This window comes from Heterocephalus glaber, unplaced genomic scaffold, assembly GCF_053883595.1.
Source record: "Heterocephalus glaber isolate CG9 unplaced genomic scaffold, H.glaber_assembly_v1.0 deba00001004, whole genome shotgun sequence".
NCBI classification, from domain to species: Eukaryota; Metazoa; Chordata; class Mammalia; order Rodentia; family Bathyergidae; genus Heterocephalus; species Heterocephalus glaber.
In genome coordinates this window covers 6,956,985-6,969,653 of record NW_028258179.1, presented here as the reverse complement: position 1 = coordinate 6,969,653, position 12,669 = coordinate 6,956,985, and the positions used below count along the sequence as shown (strand labels likewise).

The 12,669-nt window shown below is 49.3% G+C and overlaps 1 long non-coding RNA gene across 1 annotated transcript in view; it reads right to left on the bottom strand.

The window, feature by feature from the left end:
- Positions 1-12,669, bottom strand: part of LOC110346409 (uncharacterized) — a 30,078-nt gene that overhangs the window by 2,713 nt on the left and 14,696 nt on the right. Inside the window, exon 2 of the long non-coding RNA XR_002390445.2 lies at positions 5-6,143. This is a non-coding gene — a long non-coding RNA (uncharacterized LOC110346409). The remainder of the gene's footprint in view (positions 1-4; positions 6,144-12,669) is intronic.

Genomic DNA, 12,669 nt, shown 5'->3' with positions numbered 1-12,669 from the left:
TTACAATGGCCGCCCACAGAGTCGGATGTGGAAGAGTCCAGAAGGTGCATCTGCACACTGGAGAGCAAGGGATTCAGTCGAAGTTCTGGAGCTCACTGCAGAGTCCCCTGCGTGTCCTTATCAGGGGGCCGATGGGTCTGCATGGAAGGGTGAAGGGTCTGCGCTGGCAGCCAGAAGATGACGTTCAAGATGAAGGCAAAGACTGGAGCTGCTCTGAAGAAACAGAAGCAGATCCCTCCTTCTTCATTTTTGTACCACCCAGGTGACAAACCCCTGAGGGTGAGTCTTCCCTAGGGTGTGGAATTGCTGAGCCAATTTAGTTGAGCTTCTCTTCTCAAGTTGACACAATCAATTGACCATGGCAGGGACTGTCGTGCTTGGTTGCATTCTAGACGACTTGGTTTCTGGGTAAGCTGCCTGGCTCTGACTGCCCCGTTCTGCTTGTGTCCTGCTTACACGGGTGAGCTGCCAGCAAGACACTCCAGCTCTGGTTCATGGATAAGCTCTTCTAAGACTTCAGCAAAACTGAACCCTCGGGGACATTTTAAGTAAGATTTTTATTTTGTCATGAATACATGTCCATTTATTTGTCACCAATCTTCTCTTTTTCAAAATATTTATTGTTTTCTTCCCATTGTGAATGTCGTTTGAGGCTAACATAGAAAATTGATAATACAGGAAAATGAATCCCTTATAGTCCTACCAGGCAAAACTGACCATGATTAATAGTTTAGTGAGTTTTGTGCAATACATTTTTAGTACAGCTTTTGATGACTTTCTTTTGCCCAAGTGAGGTTTTCAGGGGGTCAGCTCCCAGGACCAGGCAGCCTGGGTGGGAGCCCCACTGGACTTCCTGCTGGTGCCATCTTGGTTGAGTTTCTTAGTGGCCCAAGTTAATCAGTAAAAGGGATTAAAATGTTACCTGCTTTAAAATAAAAATATGGATGGAACCCTAAAGAATCAATATAAAGATTAAAAGACTATAAATATACTATACATACCTACATATTGCAGTTAACATAGAAGGCACTTAATAAATGTGAGCTTTCTTATCGTTGTGAATGTAGGAGTAAATACATGTTGCCTTTTTCTACTTGTCTTTATTATGTAAGAATTTTTAAACTGTATGACATGCTATCAGTATTATCTTAGGAGTACAGGGTATTCCATACATACTCTGTTCACATTCATTTAATAAACATTTTTTGAATATTGAACATTGGATATTTGTTGAATATAGATGGGTCAATGAAGCATCCTTGCCACAGAGAATTCAGAGAGAAGAGGAAACCAGACACAGAGGTAGGCAACGACCATGTGACGTGGTCACCAGACAGTGGGGATTTGATCTGGAAAGCCTGAGGGCTTGCAGGGAAGGTAGGGATCAAGAAACTTTCTGCTGGAGACAGCCATAATTTACACCCACCGAATGCTGGACGTGTAGGTTATTTCTATTTTTATTACTAAAAATACCATTAAACCTAGTTAAAATTAATATGTAGAGGCATGCATATTTTTGGAATGTCATTTTGCTTTATAATGCATCCACAAAGGGGGAATCATTGTTAGTTCACTAGCAGTTTGCAAGGGTCTCCTTCCTTGTGCTTCAGACAGCATTGAACAAAATAAAAAATAACATAAGTCTGAAATGACCTCAGCATTATCTTAGCTTTCAGCTCTCTGATTATAGGCATATCATGACCTTGCTTCCCCACTTATTCATCACTTCAGTTTCTCTTTTTGTAACTAATCATTAGCGTGTTTATGCCAGGAAATTTCTACAGTTCTTATTGACATTTATGAACTCTGTATTAAAATATTATCTCATTGTCTCCTATAATTATTGCAAATATTGCTCCCTGGTTTGTTATCTGCCTTTTAATCTTGATGACCCGTGCTCTTTTGGAATGCACCAGGTTGAGGATGATAACAGGGTTATAATAACAGCAATAAAGCTGTGGTTCACCCCGGACTGGAGAGCCTTCTGCACATTGTACTCGCTCTTCTTTCTCAGGCTGTTGTGTAGTTCTGAGCTCCAGATTCTCCACGTGGAGAAAATGGTCCCTCTGTCCTTGGGTTTTAGATGACTAGACTTCTGCATTTGGAGAAAGTCCTGCAGATGATGCCGGAGCACGGTGGTAATTAATAACTAATAAAAAGGAAACTGGACTGAATATGAGAAAGCTCAACATCGATAACATCAGCCCCTGAATGAGAAGTCCAATGGTACAAATGAAGCCACGATATTGTATTCTGGATCAGAAAATGTCCCCTCAAAGGCCCATGTGTTCAGAAGTGGGGCTTTTGGAAGCTTCTTAGGTCATGGGGATGCAAATATCATCAATGGATTAATCCATTAATGCGTTTGTAGCTTTATAAGGAAGGTCCTGGTTGAACGAAGTAGGTCACAGGGGAGGCGGGACCTAGAAGGACATATTTTCCTCCTTGGGTATGTTTTTCTTCCTTTTTCTCTCTTCCTCTCTCTATTTCTCTGTCTTTGCTCCTGGCTGCCAGGAGGTGAGCATTTTTCCTCTACCATCACCTTCTGCCATGATGTTTCTGCCTTGGAATTAGCCACCCATAGATGGAACCCTCTGAACCATGAGCCAAAACAAGCCTTTTCCCCTTAAGTTGTATATGTCAGGTATTTTGTTTTAGCAACGGAAATCTGATTAATATAGCAGCTGTGACTCATCTACCACTACTAGTAAAAGCTACTGGAGTGTTAACTGTGAGCAGGGAACCATGGAGAGATTCAGCTGCCAGCACCACTAATCATCATGAAGCCAGGCTGAATGGGGAGAAGCTCAGTGTTGAGGTATGGATGGTGATGGCTTCCACAGAATGGGCTTGTAAATACTTGAACTGATGGACACAAGAAGTAAAAAGTCTCAGTGTATGTGGTTTGGGCAAAGAGGAAAAAAGAGAAATTTCCTTGCAGTCTGAGCAGCTGAAAGACACAGGAACCTGCCTTGGGAGGTGATGAGTTCCCCAGGATTGCACATATTCCAAAGAGGCTGGAGACATCATGGAACACCCCAGGAGGGGGATCAGCAAGTCTGGCCACTTCCTCCCCTTTTTTGAAGGCCCCAGGAACCCACCACAGAAGAGCATGAATAGGCTTAGCAATTCTTTCTTTGACTTATTGTTTGGGATTCATTAATTGCTTCATAGCACATTTTAGAATTCTTTTTGGGACCATTGTCAAGCTCATTGAACTAAGTCACATCTAGGAGGGACAAAAGTGAGTTAAATGGTTTCAGTTTCCTTTGTCCCTACTCATTCTGATACCTCAAGGATGCCTCCATCCAAAACCTTCCTACGGAATGGCTAGTAGGCTTGGTCCTTCTCACCTTCTTGGGACACGTCCATGACCTGCAGGACCCACAGCAAGCTACTTAAAATTTTATCTGGATGTCCATCTCTGCAGCCCAAATGCTTGTGAAGTAGGGGACAGGCTCATCAGAAGCTTGGGAAGCCTTGGCATTCGATCCGTGTTAGTCAAGGGTCCCTGGGAAAAGGTCCGAGAAATAGCATGAAAATCCATGGGGTGCCAGGATGCTTCAAGGAGGAGAGGGCCTTTCTAACATGTTCTCCATGGGCACAAAACACGACCTTGATCTTCTCAGCAGCCCCCCAGTAGAAGAGTCATGGTCAAGGACTATGGGGATTTCTCACACTTTGGGAAAGCCGACAGAGATGTTCCCCTCTTCAGGGACAGGAGGACGGCTTCTAAATAGGACATGGACTGGACAGAAGCAGTTCCTATAGGAATGAGGATCCCGGAGGCAGTGGGCACCTTGGGTGGGTTTTAATCTGGCATCAAGTCAGTTTTCAGGACGCTTGGGAAGTTAGAGACAGAGGAGAGACAGAGAAAGGGGGTCAGCCGTGGCAACAGGGAAGAGAGGATAGTGACGCAGCGGAGGCGGAGGAAGTGAGCTTAGTAGATTTCTCTCTAAGGAGATAATGCAAATTATCTGACGAAAAGTATACAGCTTGAATAATGACTTAGTAAAAAGGAAGCTGAAATCTATTAAATGCTTTCTAAATTGACAGATCCCAATGTTAGGGGGGTGGAGTTGTGTCCTCCCCAAAAGATATGTTCGAATCTTCACCCCTGGAATCTGTCTCGGGTCCTTTCTGGGAAACTGGGACTCTGCAGCTGTGACCACGTTGAGACGTGTTTGTATTGGGTGAGGTCGCCCTGGGTCAGGTTGGGTGCCGACCCAGTGGCTGTTGTCCTTGGGAGACACACAGGAAAGAAGGCCTTGTGGACACAGAGGCAGACACAGGAAGGGTGCATTCGAAGGGTCACAGATGCCAGGGGTCGCTGGCAGCTGCCAGAAGCTGGGAGAAGCTTAGAACAGATTCTGCCTCAGAGCCTCTGGAGGAACTAACCCCGCTGACACTGTGATTTCGGCCTCGTCCTGCAGAGCTGTGAGGCGAGGCATTGCCACTGCCCAAGCCACCCAGAGAATGGTGATTTGTTACAACTGCCCTTGGAAATGAATCCGCCAGTTTAGCATTTTAACGGTGCCTGAAATGGTCTCTAACTTACAGATCTGATGATATGCTTGAGCAAAGGTGAGATGCATTCAGTAGAAACAGTACTTGGAATTGTGAGCTGGGTTTTTTCCTGGCTAGCGGTGTCCAGTCCTCTCTCTGGAGCTGGACAGAGGCAGCAAGCGCAGCCTCCACCCTGTCCCGAGAGCTGAGGCAAAGCCCACATGCTGCAGTGTCCTTTAGACGAGGGGCTGTCATGCATTTCTGGCTTGCGATGGGTTTATTGACACATGCACCCACCCTTAGATCAAGGAGCATCATATTTCGAATATCTACAGTGGAGAATTAAAAAAGAAATGAAGACAAATAAGAAACTGCCGAGCAGCAATGAGAGCCAGAGACACAGTGGCAGGACAACACGTGCTGCTGTGAGCATGAGTGGCCATGAGTGCTGAAGAGTGATTTCACTTCCGACTGCTGCAGAGTGGGCGGCTGGAGTGGAGAAGGCGGATGCTGAGCTCCAAGACGCAGGCCCAGTGCAGGAGCACAGTGGGCATTTTCCTTCCTGTGCTCCGCCTCTTCTGACCTGCAACCCCTTTAACGCCTCAGCCAAACCAGCAAACCATCCCCTCGCCTTCAAGTTCCGCAACTTTCAGGACCAAAGAGCTGGATGAGCGAAGCTACCGGCAAGAAAAATATCCAGGAAATAGAGTGTTTTAAATTTGCAGTTTGCAGCCAAAAGGTATTTTTATTGTGTGACTTTTGTCTTCTTTGTCTAAATGCCTCCTTCCTGGCTCAAAGCCGTAGGAGATAAAAGAGCCTCCACCCCACCTCTAGTTCTGCTGTCCTAAATGGATTTTTCTCTCCAGCTTGGGTCTGGCAATGAGATAGAGAATCACATTGATGAGAGAAAGGGAAGTTGTTTATTCCAGACTTAAATCATTGTTTACTGCGAAACATTTGGATTCTGATGCTTTATATTGAGGTAGATAATTAGTAAGCATGCAAATTAGGCAAGATAATGAGCTATAATTTCTTTGGCCCTGAGGAGGGTATTCATAATGAAAAGGGGTATTTAAGCAGGAGTTTTGAAGCCACTGAATAGCATGGGACATGTTTCAGCAGGTGGCACTCGCTACCTGCTTCACTGGGCACCTGCAGAGGTGACCTTGGCATTAGGAGCATTCCTCCCTCCCTGCCCCGAGCCTTCGATGCTGTGTAAACCACCTCCTAAACAGCAAGTGTCTCCTAGGGAAGAAGAGGTGCACTGGACAACTCATTAGCAACACACCTGGCCAAGGGTTTTCTGACATTTTCTTCCAAGAAAGGAAGAGAAATTTGCTTTTATTAGCTTCTGATGAGTCAGCTGTAAGCAGGGTTTTAGGGCATTATGGAGAGAGCTGGGTTCACAATCAGGGCTGGCTTCAGGGGCTGAGGCAGGAGGATCACAAGTTTGAGGCCAACCCAGCAACTTAGACCCTGTCTCAAAACAAGCAAGCAGGGCAGGTGTAAAAGTGACTGCAGTGCCGATGGCAGTCTGTAGGGGGAAGCACTTGCCTGTGTCCTGTGAGCTCCTCAGGCGGTGCATGGTCCAGGGAGGCATCGTCCAGCATCTGCCTGGTTCCAGGTGCTCCTTGTAACTGTGTGGGTTAAACATAACAGGCAGTTAGGCAACTGGTATTCACCTGAGCACCAGCAAGTCCCTCCCCTGGGGCACGCGGGAGGTTTAAGAGTGAGACAAGCTCATCCCAGAGTGTGTGGCGGCTGGGCCCTCCTCTGCCTGCACCCTACAGCTGCTGTCGCCTGTCCCCTGACCCCGCTCCCCTCCCTCCCCACATTCTGTGGGGCTGAGACCTGACCCCAGCGCTGCCCTGGTCCTGGCTCTCCAACACCTCCAGCTCCGAGTCAGGCCAGGCTGTGCTGATGTGGCCAATAGCCCCCTGTGGAGTTTAAAGGTAGCCTGGACTACATAGCAAGACCCTATCTCAAAACAAACAAACAAACAAACAAACAAAAGGGACTGGCAGTGAATCCTCAACACAGATGAAGCCAGAAATGGTCATATTTTACAATAAAACAGCAAAAGGCAGAGTAGATGTTGTTGACGTGGTTGACAAGTTCTGCAACACCTGTGACGTCGCTCGAAACACAACGCGTGGGCCATTGGTTATGTTCCACTCGATCCTAAACATGTCAGGCATAAATAGTTTCAAAGTTTACAAAGCAAATAGCAAGCACAAAATATCACGGGGAAATTCTCTTAGAGGATTGGGGCTGGAATCGGTAAATGTCCAATTACCACCGAGGAAGAACCGCACGAGAGAACTCTGCAGAAGAATCCTGGAGCAGGTCGGTGAACAGGGAGGGCTTGCAGGGACAAAGCTTAGTCTCTTCCTTTAACAGAAAGGAAAATGCTGCCTGGGACACAGGTTGGTCTAAATTCTTTACTGCACTGCAGGAAGAGAAGCCTTTTGGAAATGGGCCTCCTGCAGCTGCTTCCTTGAGCTACCTTTATGCTGTGCACGGTGCCCACGAAGAGAGAAAAGTGAAGACATCCAGCCCTGCAGCACATGTGGCCTGCCTGGGACAATGCCTGCCTCTCATTGCATGGTCCCTGTCTTCCTCTGGATCCTCCCTTAACTAGGAGGAAGATGATAATTAGGAATACTGGAACTCTGGCTGAGTGGCTCTCTCATAATACCCCAGTGCATCTTCTTTCTGAGATGTAAGCTTATTGTCGGGAAAGCAGCGCTAGTTCTTTATTTGTCTCTGGCATGAAATCTGTGACCATCAACTGAAACCACGGGAAACATCACGAGAGGCTGATCTTGAAACAGTGTGCCAGAGATCAGATTGAGAAACAGGCGAGCTTCTTAAAACACTGCCCAGAATACCTTTAAAAAACTCAACACCTGTCTCAACAAAAGTTTCATAAAAAGAGCCAAGATGACTCATCCGATGAGGAGGTGGAAGAAATGGAGAAAACAAAGCCTGTGTTCATCAGATCAGACCTCGGACGCATCTCCTGGGGCAGAATTAACCCCCGCACTTCCATTTTCAGGCTCAGTCGTACCTGTACGTTCCTGCCTGAGGCCCAGCCCCTCCCCAGGAAGGTCAGCTCTTTTCAGCTGGGTTCAGAGGTCCCCAAGAGGCTGAGGGAAGCGACACCTCCTTGCCAGTCCACCACTGCTTCAGAGTGGAGATGGGGTGGCTGCTGGGTCCCCCTCAAATTCCAGCCGCATCGTAATGGGCCCTTAGGGAAAACTTAAAATGGCTACTTTATAAGATGTTTGGGAAATGCATCGTTTCAGTCACTTTTTCATCGCTGGGGCAAAATGCCTGACACCCACAATTTAAAGGAGAGGTGTATTTTGGCTCAGGGTTTCAGTCCATGGTTGGCAGGCTCAGAAGCAGGAGTGCATGGTGGAGAGCAGAGGAAAGCTGCTCAACCCATGGCAGCCAGGAAGCTGAGAGCAGGGAGGAGCTGGGGACAAGAACGTACCCTTCCAGGTCTTAGCCCAGGGACCCCCTCCACCCAGCCCCGCTCCTCCGGCACACTCAGCTGTGGACTCGCCAGTGGACGGAACCACTGATGAACACAGCACCCCACGATCGTCACCTTCCACCCACGCGAGACTTTGGCGGACACTTTAGATCCGAACCACAATACACAGTAACCCTCATGGCACCTAACAGTGCTTCCTCGGCTACCCCAGGTGTAAGCGGCGCACACCACCTCAACAGAAAGAGACGGAAGCTAGTGCAACTCAGAGAGCAGAGGCGGCAGCTGTTGAGGCAGAGCTGCTCAGAGCTGACGTGGATTTGGTTCAAATGCCGACCTGATCCAGCAGGGCTAGGTGAGGCCTGTGAGCGCATTCCTGACGAGCGCCTGGGTGATCCAGAGCTTCTGGCTCACAGGACAGCCCAGAGGAGCCGGTCACTAGTCTTCCTCCTGTTGGGGGACCTCGCTGCTTCATGTGACAAGGAGCTGTGGCTCGTTCTTACCTTAGGGCTTCTGCCTCTGCAGTGTGCATTTAAGTTGGCATCTTTGAGTGTCTGTGGTAGGTTAGAAGATGGGAAAAGCGATTTTATAGTCATTTTGAACTGCAGTCAAAGATAATCGATTTACTTCCTGGTTTGTTTGTCCCAAAGGGTCCGCCCGTTCCCTGGTCACCCATTATTTCCTGCTGCGGGTGTTTGGGCCTGGGATGGCTGTGTCCAGCAAGGACAAAGGGAGACACTCGAGCGGAGCCAGATGGGGAGGGTATGGACTTTATATTTTCTTGTTTTCTGTATTTTTGATGCTCTTGCATTTGGGGCCTGGAACCTGAGGACGCTGCGCCTTCCAGGGCTGCCCTGCTCCGAGACTTAGCAAGCTCCTCTGCCATCGCCTCTTTGCTGCAGCAAAGCAACCATCCACAGCCCCAGACTAATCGACTCCTTTATCAAACTCTCATGCCAAACCAATCCTCCCGCTGCCCTAAATCACCCAGGACCAGATTCCAGACAGCCAGGGCCCATCCCTGTCACCCAGAGCAACTGGGACTGTTCCGAGGATTCAGCCCTCAGTTTGCATCTCCCACTCCTTCCGGAGGAAACCTCCCCGGCCAAGCTCTGTCCTCCCTCCTCTTCTGTCCCGGACCAGGGACCCCCATCTGGCCTGCAGGGTGGACACCTATTATGAGAGTCTCTGGGCCTAGATTCTTCCTGCCTGATAGTCATATCTGTGTTTTGTTTTTGTGACACTGGAAATTGAATCAAGAGCCTTCCTGGTGAGCTACGTGCCCAATCCACTTTTGTTTTTATTTTTTAGATTTTGAGACATAGTCTTGTTAAGTTGCCCGGTCTGAGTTTAAACTCTAGATTCCTCCTGCCTCAGCCTCCCAAAGTGCAGGGATTACAGGGGCGGGGGGACGGGGTGCCACCACATCAGGCTATACCTATGTTTCATGCCATAGCTGATTTAAACAAATCCTGGACACCTTTTAGAACAGGGAAGGCTTTGGTGATAACACCCATGGGGGAGCTGGTTCAAGATAATTCACTGAAATTCTGCCTTCTAAGTAGTCTCTCTCGGGTGGAGCCCCAACATCTGGTTGGTCCTCCCTGTAGAATGGGATACACTGCCTGGGAGGAACTCTGCCTTTTAAAATTGAAATTGTAACGATAAAACTTTAGATTCTCAAGCAGTTTAAGGAAATGATCCAAAGATAGGCTTCACCTACTTCCCTTCCTCCCAGGGTAGCATGTTCGGAAGTCAGAGCACAGGGTCACACCAGGACACGGACTGGTCCGGGCTAACAACTGCGGCAGGTGTCCCCAGGCCGGCTGGACTCGTGTGTGTGTGTGTGTGTGTGTGTGTGCGCGCGCACACGTGTGTGTAGCTCACACAGCTTTATCACGCGTCCCAGGGCACGTGGCTGTCTCCTCCATTAGGACACAATGTGGCCATCACCACAGGGCTCTTCCGGTTGGGCTCCCTTCCACGGGTTGCACCCCTCTATCACTGTCCCATGCCCTGGGCTCTGTTCGTGGACTCCGACTCTCTCCCCCCTGTCGTATTCAGGCTGGGTGAATCCTATTGCCGTCTTCGTTCAGCAATTCTCTCCTGCCATCTGAGCTCCTGAGCCCACCCAATGGCTGTTGTAAAGTTTTGGATCATGACATTCTTAGTTCTGTAACTTCCCCTCAGATCCTCTTGGTAACTTCCATGACCTTGGTGGAATCTCCCTCATTTTTCATTTGCTTCATTCGTCGGACATCACTCTGCTTTGCTACATTAGGATTTAGTTGGTCGCCCTAGCAGTGCTGTGGCCGTTTCTTTAAAAGCCTGATCACCTTACCCCCACATCGGATCCACCTCAGGGGTGCTCTCCAGCCGCTATTAGTCCTTGCTCCAATTGTAATTTTCCTGGTTCTTGAAATGACAGATGATATTTTGTTTGTGTGTTTTGTTTTATTTTTACAGTACTGGGAATTAAACCCAGAGCTTTCACCCAAAGCTACATTCCTAGCCCCCTTTATTTTTTAATTCTGAGACAAGGCTTTGATAGGTTGCTACGTTGTCCCAGGATGGCCTGGAATTTGCAATCCTCCTGCCTGAGCCTCCTAGAGTGCTCGAGTCACAGGTAGGCACACCATACCCGGCCGATGGGCTGTGTTCAACCATATCTTGGGCCCCTCGTCTGCTGTTGGGAGCCCTGGGTCCCCTCTGCCCTTTCAGAAGGTGCCTCCCTGTTTAGCTCCGGCATGCAGCTTCTGGGCGGCTTCTCCGTTGGCCCCGGCTACAGTTCAGGTTTCAGGGGCTCTGCGTTTTGCTCTGGTCTGCTGGGCTAGTCTCCAGGGCCGGGGCGCCTGCTGCTCCCCAAGGCGGACCTCCAGCTGTCAGTCCGTGACAGGAGGCTCAGTCTCACAGGAGGAAGACACTTCCTGGGCCGCTTCATGTGCCTGGGCCCCTTCTCCCCTCTTTGCCCGTGAGAGAGGGGCTCTCAGGATCTAGTGAAGGCGCCCCCTTTCCAGCACAGCTGGGGTGCAGGTTGCGAAGCTCCTCTTGATTCAGGGCTAGGGGGTTTCTGGGCTCCCTGCTCTGGCTGGGCCTGATCACCTGCCCTGTCAGGATGGGTCCAGGACACCCTGTAGCGGCGACTTTCTTCTGCACCTTGGGGTCCTATTCAATTTGCCTCCTTCTCATTGTCTTTCAGGGTTCTCCTTCAGGGGGCCCTGGAGTTATCTCTGGAGTTTATCTTTGAGCTGAGCACAGGTCAGGAAGAGAAAGGATTTTATGCCATTTTGTCTGGAAAAGATTTGTTCTCTTTCTTTAGAGAAATGAAAGATCTCATCTTCTTTGCATCAGGCGGGTTTGTCATCTTCCCAGGACTGCTGTTGCTCCCGTGCAGAAGAGGGGAGGTGGTTGGGAGGCAGGAGGAACTGGAGTCGGGATGGGGAAGGTGCAGAGCTTGATTCTGAAACCCTCAAAGAAGCAGCTGCCACACTTCCAGGAGAGCAGAGCGTTAGCTGTCAGCTCCCTAAGAACGTCTCTAAAGCATCATGTGTATAAGATGAGGCCCCGTTTTGCCTCACCGGGGTGAGGGACAGCTCCCGCTGACAGAGCCCCGAGTCTGGGACATTTTTGAGAATGCAGAGTGCGGTTCCAGGAGGGTCTGGCAAAGCAGGGGACCCTGTCTGCGGTTTGCTGGCCTCTGGGCTCCTGAGCCCGCTCAGATTCTTCCTGTCAGGGCAGGTGTGGGGTCTGGGAGGCAGCCGTCCAGGCAACCACTGGAAAGAATGAAGGCTCAGGGGCCTGGGCCTGGGAAGAGCTTGTTCAGAAGACCCAGCCAGCTCCATTTTTTTTTTTTTTTTTTTGGTCCTGGGGATCGAACTCAGGCCCTTGTGCTTGTGCAGCAGGCGGCGAAACCACTGAGTTAAATCCCCAGACCGGCTGGCTCCATCTTGTAGGCTCCCCCATGAGGGGTCCAGACTGGATTTCAGTGACAAGACATCCTCACTAGTCAGTGGTGGAGCTCCACTGATTGTGTCTACTCAGCCCTGCTTCTCTTTTCTTAGCACAAGGACAAGTGTCTTTTCTGGGAAACCCACTTCCTGGGCTTTGGGTGAACTGCCCATCTCCCCTCCCGGGGGTGGGATGAGACGCAGGGCTGACCAATCAGAGTACCCCATCGTTCTGGGCATGCTGCAGGCTTTGGGATAGGCATCCATGCAGGGTGGGTGAGATTCTTCTCTAAGACCTTCCTGTCAGGTGTATACAGAGATGCTTCCTGTCACAGTCAGGCCACTGAACTGACAAGGTGTGAGGCTAGGGCTCCCCGTAGCCTTCAGGCCTTCCCTGGGAAGGCAGTGGCAGAGAAATGGAGAGAGGGATAGGCATCGTATGATTCATGTTGGGAACATGACCAGACTTCTGAGCCATCTGGACTGGTAAATTGTCTTTTTGCCTCTACGCTGGTGTGAGTCGATTTTGGTGACCACAGACTGAGAAAGTCCTTTTCGTGAAGTAACAAACAGAACCAGTTAACTGTCACATGTCTTGGGTGGCCCCAGACTCCGGTTCATTAAAGCAAGACCGGGTATATGGGAAGGGGACCCAACAGCTGACAGAATCATGTACGGGCCTGGGAGTGCTCCACTAGAACCACCAGGAAAGAGAAG